This window comes from Hordeum vulgare, chromosome 3H (genome assembly GCF_904849725.1).
Source record: "Hordeum vulgare subsp. vulgare chromosome 3H, MorexV3_pseudomolecules_assembly, whole genome shotgun sequence".
In the NCBI taxonomy this organism is placed as follows: Eukaryota; Viridiplantae; Streptophyta; class Magnoliopsida; order Poales; family Poaceae; genus Hordeum; species Hordeum vulgare.
This window is the reverse complement of record NC_058520.1, coordinates 414,639,070-414,654,406: the sequence shown is the minus strand read 5'-3', so window position 1 is coordinate 414,654,406 and position 15,337 is coordinate 414,639,070.

The window sequence follows — 15,337 nt, the reverse complement described above, 5'->3', positions numbered from 1 at the left end:
CGAAGCAACGCATAAACTAGGGTTTAAGCTTCTGTCACTCTAGCAACCCATCATCTACTTACTACTTCCCAATGCCTTCCTCTAGTCCCAAATAATGGTGAAGTGTTATGTCTTCTACGTTCACATAACACCACTAGAGGAAAAACAACATATAACGCATCAAAATATCAAACGAATACCAAATTCACATGACTACTTATAGCATGACTTATCCCATGTCCTCAGGAACAACAGTGACTACTCACAAAGCATAATAATATTCATGACTAGAGAGGTATTGAATATCATCAAGGGTCCGAACATATAATCTTCCACCGAGTAATGTAACTAGCATCAACTACAAAGAGTAATTAACACTACTAGCAACCTTACACGTACTAATCGGAGTCGCGAGATGGATATTGGTTACAAGAGATGAACTAGGGTTTGGAGATGAGATGGTGCCGATGAATATGTTGACGGTGATGAGTCCCCTCCAATGAGAGGAGTGTTGGTGATGACGATGGCGACGATTTCCCCCTCCGGGAGGGAAGTTTCCCCGGCAGGACGACCCTGCCGGAGCTCTAGATTGGTTCTGCTCAAGTTCCGCCTCGTGGCGGCGGCGATTCCTCCCGAAAGCCTCCTCTTTATTTTTTCTGGAACGAAACCCTCCCTATAGCAAAAGAGGGGGGAAGAGGGCCAACAGGGTGCCCACAAGTCCCCTAGGCGCGGTCAGGTTGGTAGGTCGCGCCTAGCAGGCTTGTGGCCTCCTGTTGGCGCCCCTCTCGTACTTCTTCGGCCCAGTATTTTTGATAAATTCCAAAATAAATCCTCGTTGATTTTCACGGCTTTTGGAGTTGCGCAGAATAGATATCTCAAACTTGCTCCTTTTTCAGGCCAGAATTCCAGCTGCCGGCATTCTCCCTCTTCATGTAAACCTTGAAAAAAAAGAGATAAAAGGCATAAGTATTGTACCGTGAAGTGTAATAACAGCCCATAAAGCGATAAATATCAACATGAAAGCATGATGCAAAATGGACGTATCAGGGCTCTACGTCGGAGGTGGATCGGGCATCTCCGGTGGTGGCTAGGTGGGGGATGGGCTCGTGGAGGGGCGGTCATGCCGGCAATGGTCGGCGCGCGGTCGAGCTCGTTGGCCACGGCCTCACGAGGAGAGGGAGAAGAGGTCCGGTGGATCACCTCGGGGGAGAAGAGGCCCGCGCGGAGATCCAATGCCGGCGAGGAGGACGACGGGCGTCGGCGATGGCGACAGCGAGGCGGACGTCTGGGCAGCCTCGTGGCGTCGAGCTCGTCGTCGCGTGCGGTGTGCAAGGAGGAAGAAAACGAAACTGGCGATGATGGGGGTTGGAAAAATTGAAGTCCCGCTTATATAGGACGGGATTTAGCCCCGGGTCGTGGGAAGAACCGAGACTAAAGACCACCCTTTAGTCCTGGTTCTTCCCACGACCCGGGGCTATAGGTAGTTTTCGGTAGGCGGCGAGGCGGGAAGGCGAGGGGCTTTAGCCCCGGGTCGGGGCTAGACCCAGGACTAAAGGTTCTAGCCACGACCCGGGGCTAAAGCCCCTCGGCTGGCTGCGCGATATGTTTAGTCCCACCTCGCCGAGCGAGGGGCGCTGACACTAGTTTATAAGCCCCGCCGTAGCATCTGCATCGAGCTCCTCTCTAAAGCACGCCTTCGGGCCTATCTGTCCTCTCGTTTCCTGTTGGGCCTATATTGGGCTCGCGGGCCTGCATCCTGGCCCACCTGTCGGGTAGGGTTTCTAGTCGTATGCATGTCGTGATGGCCCAATAGGCGGCATTTTTTTACTTTAATAATTTTTCTCTATTATTTTTGTTTTCTATTTAAGATTTTAACAAAGGGATTTCATTCTTTTGAACTTATTTGAACTCCATACTTTTTGTGTGTTCAAAATGCACCATTCAAAGGCACATCACAATTTTCAACAATTTCTGATTTCATTTGATATTTTTCGTGCATTTACTTACTTTTTTTAGCTAGTTGACCCTGAAATTGAAAAGCACTACAAATGAACTCTGAAAATGTTGAAAGTTGGCATGGTATCATCATTTCACCCACATAGCATGTGATAAAAAGTTGAGAGGGTTACGACAAAAACTGGATGCACTTCGTGTACAAAACGGACAATCTGTCTCGAAGTATCAAGGTTTCGAACTATAACTCATCTGTTACAAAGGGATTTCATTCTTTTGAACTTATTCGAACTCCATACTTTTTGTGTGTTCAAAATGCACCATTCAAAGGCACATCACAAATTTTCAACAATTTCTGACTTCATTTGATATTTTTCGTGCATTTACTTTTTTTAGCTAGTTGACCCTGAAATTGAAAAGCACTACAAATGAACTCTGAAAATGTTGAAAGTTGGAATGGTATCATAAATTCACCCACATAGCATGCGATAAAAAGTTGAGAGGTTTACGACAAAAACTGGATGCACTTCGTGTACAAACGGACAATCTCTCTCGAAGTATGAGGGTTTCGAACGATAACTCATCTGTTACAAAGGGATTTCATTCTTTTGAACTTATTTGAACTCCATACTTTTTGTGTGTTTAAAATGCACCATTCAAAGGCACATCACAAATTTTCAACAATTTCTGACTTCATTTGATATTTTTCGTGCATTTACTTAATTTTTTTAGCTAGTTGACCCTGAAATTGAAAAGCACTACAAATGAACTCTGAAAATGTTGAAAGTTGGCATGGTATCATTATTTCACCCACATAGCATGTGATAAAAAGTTGAGAGGGTTACGACAAAATCTGGATGCACTTCGTGTACAAAACGGACAATCTCTCTCGAAGTATCAATGTTTCGAACTATAACTCATCTGTTACAAAGGGATTTGATTCTTTTGAACTTATTTGAACTCCATACTTTTTGTGTGTTAAAATTGCACCATTCAAAGGCACATCACATTTTTCAACAATTTCTGACTTCATTTGATATTTTTTGTGCATTTATTTAATTTTTTTAGCTAGTTGACCCTGAAATTGAAAAGCACTACAAATGAACTCCGAAAATGTTGAAAGTTGGCATGGTGTCATCATTTCACCCACATGGCATATCATAAAAAGTTGAGAGGGTTACGACAAAAACAGGATGCACTTCGTGTACAAAACGGACAATCTCTCTCGAAGTATGATGGTTTCGAACTATAACCCATCTGTTACAAAGGGATTTCATTCTTTTGAACTTATTTGAACTCCATACTTTTTGTGTGTTCAAAATGCACCATTCAAAGGCACATCACAAATTTTCAACAATTTCTAACTTCATTTGATATTTTTCGTGCATTTACTTATTTTTTTTGAGCTAGTTGACCGTGAAATTGAAAAGCACTACAAATGAACTCTAAAAATGTTGAAAGTTGGCATGGTATCACCATTTCATACACATAGCATGTGCTAAAAGATTGAGAGGGTTACGACAAAAACTGGATGCACTTCGTGTACAAAACGGACAATCTCTCTCTAAGTTTAATACATTAGTACACATCACATAAAGTTTAATACAGTAGGACACATCACATAAAGTTTAATACATTAGTACACATCACATAAAGTTTAATACATTCCACAGATTTATATTTTGATCCCTTGCCTATGATCGCTTTGGCCGTAACCATGGAGCATCTTCATTATTTAACGGGATGCTTGGGTCAATTCTCACTATGAAGGGCGGAATTTCATCAAACTTATTATAATCTGCTGACATGTCTGTCTTGTCCTCAATCCCCACGATGTTTCTTTTCCCTGAAAGAACTATGTGACTCTTTGGCTCATCGTCTGATGTATTCATTTGCTTTTTTTTCTTTTTTCGGTCTGGAGGACATGTCTTTCACGTAGAAAACCTGAGCCACATCATTGGCTAGGACGAATGGCTCGTCTATGTAACCAAGATTCTTGAGATCAACTATTGTCATTTCGTACAACTGGTCTACCTTTACCCCTTCTCCATTCATGTTCACTGATACGTCTCCAACATATCTATAATTTTTGTTGGTTCCATGCTATTATCTTGTCAAACTTTGGATGTTTTGTATACCTTTTATATCTTTTTTGGGACTAACTTATTAACTCAGTGCCAAGTGCCAGTTCCTGTTTTTTCTGTGTTTTTGACCCTTTTCAGAGGAGAATATTAAACGGAGTCCAAACGAAATAAAACCTCCGAAAAGATTTTTTACGGAACAGAAGATACGCGGGGAACTTGAGAACCGAGGCAAAGGACCCCGGGGGAGGTCACAAGCCCCCTAGGCGCGGCCTGGGGGCGCGCCTAGCTGACTTGTGGGCCCCCTGTGGCTCCTCTGCCCTACTTCTTCCGCCTATAAATCTCCGAAAAATCCAAAACCACGGGAGAGAGCCACGAAAATACTTTTCCGCCGCCGCAAGCTTCTGTCTCCGCAAGATCCTATCTCGGGCACGTTCTGGTGCCCTACCGGAAGGGGGGATTCGGACATGGAGGGCTTCTTCGTCAACACCATTGCCTCTCCGATGATGCGTGAGTAGTTCACCATAGACCTTCGGGTCCATAGCTAGTATCTAGATGGCTTCTTCTCTCTCTTGGATCTTCAATACAAAGTTATCCATGATCTTCATGGAGATCTATCCGATGTAATCTTCTTTTACGGTGTGTTTGTCGAGATATGGTGAATTGTGGATTTATAATCATATTATCTATGAATCTTATTTGAGTTTCTTCTGATCTCTTATATGCATGATTTCATATCCTTGTAATTCTCTTCGAGTTGTGGGTTTTGTTTGGCCAACTTGATCTATGATTCTTGCAATGGGTGAAGTGCTTGGTTTTGGGTTCATACCGTGCCGTGACCTCACCCAGTGACACAAGGGGTAGCGAGGCACGCATCGTGTTGTTGCCATCAAGGGTAAAAATATGGGGTTTATATCTATTGCATGAATTTATCCCTCTACATCATGTCATCTTGCTTAAGGCGTTACTCTGTTTGTCATGAACTCAATACACTAGATGCATGCTGGATAGCGGTCGATGTGTGGAGTAATAGTAGTAGATGCATAAAGTATCGGTCTACTTATCTCGGACGTGATGCCTATATGTATGATCATTGCCTTAGATATCGTCATGACTTTTTGCGGTTCCATCAATTGCTCGACAGTAATTCGTTCACCCACAGTAATATTTGCTATCATGAGAGAAGCCTCTAGTGAACACTATGGCCCCCGGGTCTACTTCACATTGTATTTTCAGCTCCACACTTTTACTTTGTTGCACTTTCCGCCTTCAGATCTCACCTTGCAATCAATCGTGAAGGGATTGACAACCCCTTTGTAGCGTTGGGTGCAAGTTTGCTCTTTTTGCGCAGGTACTTTAGGAACTTGGCTTGATACTCCTACTGGATTGATACCTTGGTTCTCAAACTGAGGGAAATACTTACTGCTACTGTGCTGCATCACCCTTTCCTCTTCAAGGGGAAAACCAACGCAAGCTCAAGAGCTAGCAAGAAGAATTTCTCGCGCCGTTGCCGGCGAGGAGGATCAAGTCAAGAATAGTCTCCCGTCAACGTGCCAATTTCTAGCATCGTTGCCGGGGAGCATCTAGTGAAGCTTATCCAAGTAATCGTCGCAAACTCATCTCTTGCATTTAGTTTTTTGCCTCTCGTTTTCCTCTCCCCCACTTCTGAAAAACAAAATTTACAAAAATATTTGCCTTTTTCGTTTGCCTTTCCTTTGCTTGTGTGCTATGGGCCTTCAATATGCTTGCATCTTCGCTTGCTGAAAATCTATTGATTTGGATCCTCATCCACTTGCTAATCTCTTTAAGAGATCCAATTATGTTGAACCAATTGCTAGCGAGTTGAGTGCACTTGACTTTCTCTATGGAGTTTTGCTTGAGATGCATGAATCTAAAAATCGTGATGAAGAAATTTATGAAGTGATTCACGAGGGCTCCTTGAATGAAAAGCATGATTGCAATGGTTTCACTATAAATCCTATTAGTGTCAATCATGCTAAAAATATGCAAAACCCTAAGCTTGGGGATGCTAGTTTTGCTATGTACACTACTTGTTGCAATGATCATGATTGGGGTAATGATTTTTCTTATGATCTTGAAAATTTGTTTAAGCCTCATGATGAATATGATATTTGCAATAATATTGAAAGTGGGTTTGGAGAAGTCATGACTTTAGTTGATGATAATCCAACTATTTTTGAAGAGCGTCAACTTTGCATGCATGTGGATCATGAAAAGAATATCCTATGTGATAGCTATATTGTTGAATTTGAATATGATCCCACATGTAGTTGTTATGAGAGAGGAAAATATTGTGGTAGAAACTTTCATGTTACTAAGTTACCTCTCGTTATGTTGAGATTGATATTGTCTCTTTCTTCTTCCTTGCATATGGTAGTTATTGCTTGTCTTGATAATTTGTTTTCCTATAAAGTGCCTATGCATAGGAAGTATGTTAGACTTATATATGTTTGTCACATGTTTCATGATGCTCTCTTCGTGTTCGATTACTATCTTTTATGTGAGCATCATTGAATTATCAATGCCTAGCTAAGGGCGTTAAACAATAGCGCTTGTTGGGAGGCAACCCAATGAATTTATCTTTGCTTTTTGCTTTCTGTTTTGTTGCGTCCACACCGTCATAATTCTTTTATGATTGTGTTTTTTGTGTTTATTTTTGTGTTTGAGCCCAGTAAAACCTTTATGACTAGTTTTGGTGATGGTTGTTTGATCATGCTGGAAAAAGACAGAAACTGTTCGCTCACAAAATTATTTTTCGTTTTTATCCAAAAAGAGATTTTGAGTTGATTCTTTTTGCTTCCGGTTGATATGCCAATTGCCCAAATTTTCGTAATTGTTCAGAACTTTTGAGATACCAGAAGTATATGAAGTATACAGATTGCTACAGACTGGTCTATTTTTGACAGATTCTGTTTTTGTTGTGTTGATTGCTTATTTTGATGAAACTATGGATAGTATCGGGGGGTACTAGCCATGGAAAAGTGAGAATAAAGTAATCTGACACCAATATAAATAGAAATCAAGTTTTCTACAGTACCTAAAGAGGTGGTAGTTTGTTTTCTTGTGCTAATGATATCTTGAGTTTCTGTTTAAGTTTTGTGTTTTGAAGTTTTCAAGTCTTGGGTGATGTTCTCATGGACAAAGGGATAAAGAGTGGAAAGAGCTCAAGCTTGGGGATGCCCAAGGCATCCCAAGCCAAATTCAAGGACACCAAGAATCCTAAGCTTGGGGATGCCCCGGGAAGGCATCCCCTCTTTCTTATTCAATCCATCGGTAACATTACTTGGAGCTATATTTTTATTCACCACATGATATGTGTTTTGCTTGGAGCGTCGTGTATTATAGGAGTCTTTTCTTTTTGTTGTGTCACAATCATCCTTGCTGCACACCTTTTGAGAGAGATATGCACCCGTCCCTACATATCACTGCTTTCTTTCCAAGTGTGCCTTTTCCACTCAGTCTCTCCTCATGCCGCGATTCAAGAATACCAATCGGCTTAAGGTCAGGAAGAAAGTCTACACAGAACCCAATGACCTCCTTTGTTCCATAGCCCTTGGAGATGCTTCCTTCTGGCCTAGCACGGTTATGAACATATTTCTTTAAGACTCCCATGAACCTCTCGAAGGGGAACATATTGTGTAGAAATACAGGACCGGGAATGGAAATCTTGTCGACTAGGTGAACCAGGAGATGCGTCATAATATTGAAGAAGGACGGGGGGAACATCAACTCAAAACTGACAAGACATTGGACCACATCCTTCTATAGCCTTACCAGACGTTCTCGATCGATTACCTTCTGGGATATTGCATTGAGGAATGCACATAACTTCACAATGGGTAATCAAACATTTTCCGGTAGAAGCCCCCTCAATGCAACCGGAAGCAAGTGTGTCATAATCACGTGGCAATCATGAGACTTCAGGTTCTCGAATTTTTTCTCTTCCATATTTATTATTCCCTTTGTATTATACGAGAAGCCAGCGGGGACCTTCATACTGCTCAGACATTCAAAAAAGATTTCCTTCTCTGCTTTGCTAAGAGCGTAGCTGCTTAAGTATTGACGCCCTTTATCAGTATTCTTGTCGTATGGGTCTTTCATACGTTGCTGCTCCTCCCGTGCTTTTGTTGTATCTTTTGTCTTCCCATACACGCCCAGGAAGCCTAGCAGGTTCACGCAAAGATTCTTCGTCACGTGCATCACGTCGATTGAAGACCGGACCTCTAGGTGTTTCCAATAGGGTAGCTCCAAAAATAAAGATTTCTTTTTCCACATGGGCACGTGTCCGGTAATGTCGTCTTTCGGAACAGATTGACCACCAGGACCCTTTCCAAAGATTACTATTTGATCCAAATCCTTGACCATAGCCAATAACTCATCACAAGTAGGGAGGTTAGGCTTCTTCCGGCGATCTGCCTCACCGTTGAAATGCTTGCCTTTCTTTCTTATGGGATGATTGGTTGGTAGAAATTGACGACACCCCAGGTAGACAACCTTCTTAGATTTTTCCAAATATGTACCTTTAATCTTATCTAAACAGTGCGTGCATGCATTGTATCCCTTGTTTGACTGTCCTGAAATGTTACTAAGAGCAGGCCAATCATTGATGGTTACGAACAACAATGCTCGTAGGTCAAATTCCTGTTGTTTGTGCTCATCCCACACATGTACACCTGGTTTGGCCCACAACTGCAAAAGTTCATCAACTAATGGCCTTAGGTACACATCAATGTCGTTGCCGGATTGCTTCGGTCCTTGGATGAGCACTGGCATCATAATGAACTTCCGCTTCATGCACAACCAAGGAGGAAGGTTGTAGATACATAGAGTCACGGGCCAGGTGTTGTGAGTGCAGTTGTGCTCCCCAAAAGGATTCATGACGTATGTACTGAGACCAAGCCATAAGTTCCTTGGGTCATTTGCAAAGTCCGGCCACTCCCTCTTGATTTTCCTCCACCGCGACCCATCTGCGAGGTGTCTCAACTTTTTCCCGTCTTTCTTACGCTCATCTTTGTGCCATCGCATCAACTTGGCATGCTCATTGTTTCTGAACAAACGTTTCAACTGTGGTATTATAGGAGCGTACCACATAACCTTAGCAGGAACCTTCTTCCTGAGGGGCTCGTCATCGCCCTCAACATCACCAGGGTCATCCTGCCTGATCTTGTACCGACTTGCAGTGCATACCGGGCATTTATCCATATTCTCGTACTTCTCACCGCGGTACAGGATGCAGTCATTAATGCATGCATGTATCTTCTGCACATCTAATCCAAGAGTGCAGATAGCCTTCTTTGCTTCGTACGTAGTCTCGGGCAATTCATTATCCTTTGGAAGCTTCGGCTTCAATATTTTCAGTAACTTCTCAAATCCCTTGTCAGATAAACCAGTTTCTGCCTTCCATTTTAACACTTCTAGTGTGGTACCGAGCTTTGTGCTCCCATCTTTGCAATTTGGGTACAACAACTTTTTATGATCCTTTAGCATGGCCTCCAACTTCAGCTTCTCCTTTTCTGTATTGCATTCTCTCTTTGCATCAGAAATGACCCGACCAAGACTATCAGTGGGCTCATCTGATGCTGGTTGTTCTTCACCTCCTTCTTCTTCATTGTCTTCCATTGTTGTCGGGGGGATAACCCCGGGGTAGGCTCATCAAGCCTATTCCTTCATTCCCGGCCCAATGGACATGGACGTATGAAGATTCCCAAGGCCCAAGTCTTCTGGTCGGCTAGAGGACGAGGCGACCACCATTCTGGCCGGCCAGGCAACCCCTGCCGGCTAGAATCCAAGCGGCGTCCTCTTCGGAGCCGGCCTAGTCCCGCCAGCCGGACTGGGGAGGAGGCGTCCACACTTAAGCCGGCTGGCCAAGCAGGCTAGCCGGCTGAGGATCACAAGTCACATCAGATCGTAGGTCAGGAAGAGACCTCACGATTAAAGGTAGCTATGCGTTAGCAAAGGTACTGGATCAGGGTGCCCGGCAGGTACGAGCGTCGGCGGCCACGCCGCTGACCTACCCCGGCTCTGATCCATCACCTAGCATAGTGTCGGACCGTCACACTCCCACTCCATTACTGCACTCGGTGTGGGGAACAGTGGAGGCGGTCGTACTACCTGCCCACGAAGAATCCCGCAGGGGCGACGCTTGACGTACAACGCGTGCTCAGCGTCAACCTTACGCGAGAGCCTCATTGGCCAGCCGGCGGGTCCCACAGGCAATCGAGACCATGCAGCCGGCGGGCCCCCCATCGACAAGACAAGACCCTTGTAGGCCCCTGGCCAGCCGACGAAGCTGCCAGCCGGGTCCCACACTTGTACCCTTTATCCATATTGTAGGGCGGCGGGTTCGTCTATAAAACCCCTCGGTCGCCCTCCATGCAAGGGGGGCGATCATTCACCAGTCATTCAACACCACACATTCACCAACCACACAGAGATAGGTAGAGACGAGCCGGATGCTCCCCTCTTCCTCCTCCCAACACAGCTCCAGGATCGACATTGTACTCCGTTCCTATACATCAAACACTCCGGCAGGATTAGGGGTATTATCTCTACGGAGAGCCCTGAACCTGGGTACATCGTGCGTCCCATGCGTGTACCAACCTCGTTCCCAGCGCCCACCTTTGTCCCTTCGGTTCTCACCGATTTTAGCCTACCTATGGCATATGTTGTGAGTATTCACCGACATTTGGCGCCCACCGTGGGGCCGATCGCGGCATCGGCTGGCTTTACGCGCTCAGCGGGGCCCCGCACCTACACCACCGGATGCATCGCGTCCGGATCAGTTTGCATGCCCGTGGAGCCCGCTTTCGACGAGGCGACACCCATGATGATCGACGTCCCCGTCCGCCATGCGGATTCGGACGAAGATTCTGACGACGAGGCACTCCCTACCGTCGTCATCGCTGCTATGGAGAACCTCAGCATTCTCTTCAGCGACCTTCGTCTCAACGACGGCCCGTGCTACTTCGGCAAGGACCTCGACGTTGAGGCGCTCTGCACCAGCTTCGGCAGGCTTGCTATCGCTGAGATGCCTGCCCACGATGTTTATCCCAGTAACGTCCTCATCTTCGACGGTCCTCCGCCGTCGGTGGAGTTCTTCACCCCATACCATGTTGCTGCCGTCTCCAACACCATGGAGGTGATGGTTATCGGTGCTGGCACCAGCACGGCTCCCGGCAAGGCCTCCGTAGGCGCTGGCGAGCCCGCTGCGGCCACCGCTGATACTCTTCGGGACGCCATCGCCAGCCTAAAGACACCTGTCACCACTTCCGCCGACCCTGCTGACGCTCGGGCCTCGCTGGAGGAGGCTCGCAAGCGTATCTTGGAGGAGGGCATCGCCGTAGCTTCGGTGAAACGTCGGTTGGAGGCTACGCAGCGCGAGTATAAATCTGCATACGGTCTCACTCCGATTTCCGAGGCCCCTAGCCGGCTTGGATCGGTCTGCAGCCGCGGCCGGTTCATCGCCGAGGTTCTAGGCGGTGATCTGCCCACCTACGAGACTCCTGCGGCCAACATGCGAGCAGCGCAGGCAGCCATGGAGGAGATGGCAAGCCTGGAAGGCGAGGAGCGCGCCTTCCAGGAGAAGCGGGTCAAGGATCTCCTTGACGCCGCCAACCAGCAACACGCTCGGCTTGACCCCAGTCAGGCTCAATCAGAGTCCCCGGGACCAAACTCGGGGGCACGCCGCAACCCTACCGGCCAGCACCACGCAGAAGGATCTTCCTTGCATCGCCCTTCCGGTCGGAGGGGCGAGGGAAGCCAAGACCGGCGCTCTCAACGCCAGAGCGAGCACACTTCGGGCTTGCGTCACGGAGGCGACGAGGGCGATTCGGAGTGTGAGGTTCTTCCCCCGCGAAGAACTCACGTCTCTGGCTCACGAGGCGCCTCCCCTCTCGCCACCGGGGCTGGCGCCCACGCCACCCAGGATGAGTGGGACGCCCGCCGCCGTCTCATCGTCCTGGCCCAGTCAGCCCTCCTAGAGGAAGACAGACCCATCGGTCCGGCATGCTTCGGTCCCCGGATCCGAGGAGAGCCGTTCCCCCGAGGTTTCACCCTACCTCGGGATACACCGAAATACAACGACACGGCCAAGCCAGAAGAATGGTTGATTGATTACACCACGGCCGTAGGCATCGCCAGGGGCAACAAACGCGTAGCAGTTCGCTACGTGCCACTCATGTTGGCCGGCTCGGCCCAGACTTGGCTTAACAGCCTCCCGGCCGGCAGTGTAAACTCCTGGGTGGACTTCGAGGAGGCGTTCGTCCGCAACTTCACCGGCACCTACAAGCGCCCTGGCCGGCCCCGCGAGCTGGCTATGTGCGTCCAGAAGGCCGACGAACCCCTTCGCGACTACGTCACCCGGTGGACTGAGCTCTGCAACTCATGCGAGGGGGTGCATGAGGTACAAGCCATCCAGTACTTCATTGACGGTTGCCGAGACGGCACCCTCCTCAAGCACAAGCTCATGTGCGCCGAGCCCACATCTCTGGCGGTGCTCATGGCGAAGGCGGACAAGTACGCCACGACCGACTCCGCAATGCGCATCAAGGTGACTGCCTCGGACAAGGTTGTGCCTACGCCAGCTACTCCCAAGCCGGCTGGGGACAACCGAGGTGGCCAAAACAACTACAAGCGCAAGGCGGATCAGATGGATCCCCGCTCCAATAGCAAGTTGGTGGCCAATGTGGAGGGCGAGGCGTCGGCTCCTCAAGCCGGCCCTCCACGAAAGCGTCCCAACCGGAGCAACCCCAACTGGCTGCCCAAGCAGTCCTTCGAGCAGCTGCTCGACACCCCCTGCAAGATACATTCTGGGGCGCAGCCGTCTTCCCATACCCTTCGACAGTGCAGCTTTGTGCGCCGGCTGTCGCAAGGGGATGGCCTGCCGGCTCTTCCGGGTGCACAGGCGGCACCTCGTGCACCGGCACCCAACCACGCTCCGCCTCCGCCACCCCCGCCTCGCGATGACGGTCATCACCCAGACGACTATCCTCATCAAGATGGAGCGTTCGTCGTCTTCACCAGCGAAGGCGACGACAAGCACAGCCTGCGCCAGAGGCGGCGCGAGGTAAACGCCACTGTCCCCCCGGTTCCCCAGTACATGCATTGGTCTGACAAACCAATCACATGGAGCCGGGTGGACCATCTTGCAGTGATGCCCAACCCGGGATCATACGCACTCGTCCTCGACCCCACCTTCACTTCCAAAAGGCTCACCTGCCGATTCTCCCGGGTGCTGGTCGATGGCGGAAGCAACATCAACATCCTCTACCTCGACACTCTCCTCAAGATCGGGCTCAAGGAGACGGACGTCCTGCCAACTAGCACTGTCTTCCATGGCATCGTGCCTGGGCAGTCCTGCTCACCCATCGGCAAGATCCAGCTGGACGTCCTCTTCGGCGACAAAGCCCACTTCCGCCTAGAGTCCATATGGTTCGAGGTAGTGGACCTCAGTAGCCTGTATCACGCGCTGCTGAGAAGACGGGCTCTGGCCAAGTTCATGGCTATTCCGCATTACGCCTACCTAAAGATGAAGATGTCGGGTCCCAAGGGCAGCATCACTGTTGTTGGCGACTACAAGAAGTCGCTCGAGTGTGCCCAAGATAGCAGCAGCCTCGCCGACGCCTTGGTGATTGCTGAGGAGAAGCGGCAGATTGACTGGCTCGTGGCCCAGGCTACCGAGCAGCCGGCGATTCCTTCTCCTCCGTCCCAATCGGTCGGCGAGGGCTCTTTCAAGCCGGCTAAAGAGACCAAGCAGGTCCCACTCGACCCTGCCAACCCGAAGCAGTGCGTCACCATCGGGGCTGGCCTCAGCCCCAAATAGGAAGGCGAGCTCGTCGACTTCCTCCGTGAGAATCGGGACATCTTTGCATGGTCCCCCAAGGACATGTCGGGTGTTCCGAGGAAGTACGCCGAGCACAAACTTCACGTACGACCGGATGCAAAGCCGGTGAAATAACCCCTGCGCCGCTTCGCCGAGGGGAAGGGGCGAACGATCGGAGAAGAAATCACCCGGCTCCTCGCAGCCGGCTTCATCATGGAGGTTTTCCACCCGGACTGGCTGGCTAACCCAGTCCTGGTGCTGAAGAAGAATAGCACATGGCGAATGTGTATCGACTACACTAGCCTGAATAAGGCATGTCCGAAAGACCCTTTCGCGTTGCCTAGGATAGATCAAGTGATCGACTCCACTGCAGGCTACGAACTGTTGTCGTTTCTGGATGCTTATTCAGGCTACCATCAAATCAAGCTGGATCCAGCTGATCGCCTGAAGACCATCTTCATCACGCCCTTCGGGCTTACTACTACACCACCATGACGTTTGGTTTGAAGAACGCAGGTGCGACATTCCAACGCTGCATGCAGCAGTGCCTACTGCCACAGATTGGCAGAAACATCCACGTCTATGTGGATGACATTGTCGTCAAGACGAAGCAGCACTTCAGCCTCCTCGACGACCTATGGGAGAAGTTCGCTAATCTGCGCGAATACAAGATCCGGCTCAATCCTGAGAAGTGCGTCTTCGGGGTCCCAGGCGGCAAACTCTTGGGGTTCTTCGTATCCGCCCGCGGGATCGAAGCGAACCCTGAGAAGATCAGCACCATCAAGCGGATGGTGCGGCCGGCTCGGATCCTCAACGTCCAAAAGTTCGCCGGCTGCTTGGCATTCCTCAGCCGGTTCGTCAGCCGGCTTGGCGAGAAGACCCTTCCACTCTACCAGCTCATGAAGAAGACGACAAAGTTCGAGTGGAACGACCAGGCGGACGAAGCCTTCCGCGACCTCAAGCGGGTAATCTCGAGCCTGCCAATCTTGGCAGCCCCATCTGAAAGGGAACCCATACTCATATACATTGCGGCGACCACTCGCATGGTCAGCGTAGTGTTGGTAGTTCAGCGTAAAGAGGAAGGCAAGGCCCTGCCAGTGCAGCGCCCTGTCTACTACCTTAGCGAGGTCTTGTCTGCCTCTAAGCAGAACTACCCTCATTATCAGAAAATGTGTTATGGTGTTTACCTTGCTGCAAAGAAATTGAAGCAGTACTTCCAAGAGCATGCCATCACTGTGGTGAGCACTGCTCCGCTTTCAGAGATCATGGGCAACCGTGATTCCACGGGCAGAATTGCCAAATGGTCCATCGCCATGGCGGACCATAATATTCGGTACGAGCCTCGCACCGCCATCAAATCACACGTCCTGGCCGACTTCTTAGTCGACTGGGCCGAGACCCAGTTCGATCCACCGCCTCCAGACTCCACGCATTGGCGGATGCACTTCGACGGCTCGAAGATGCGGACAGGGCTGGGAGCCGG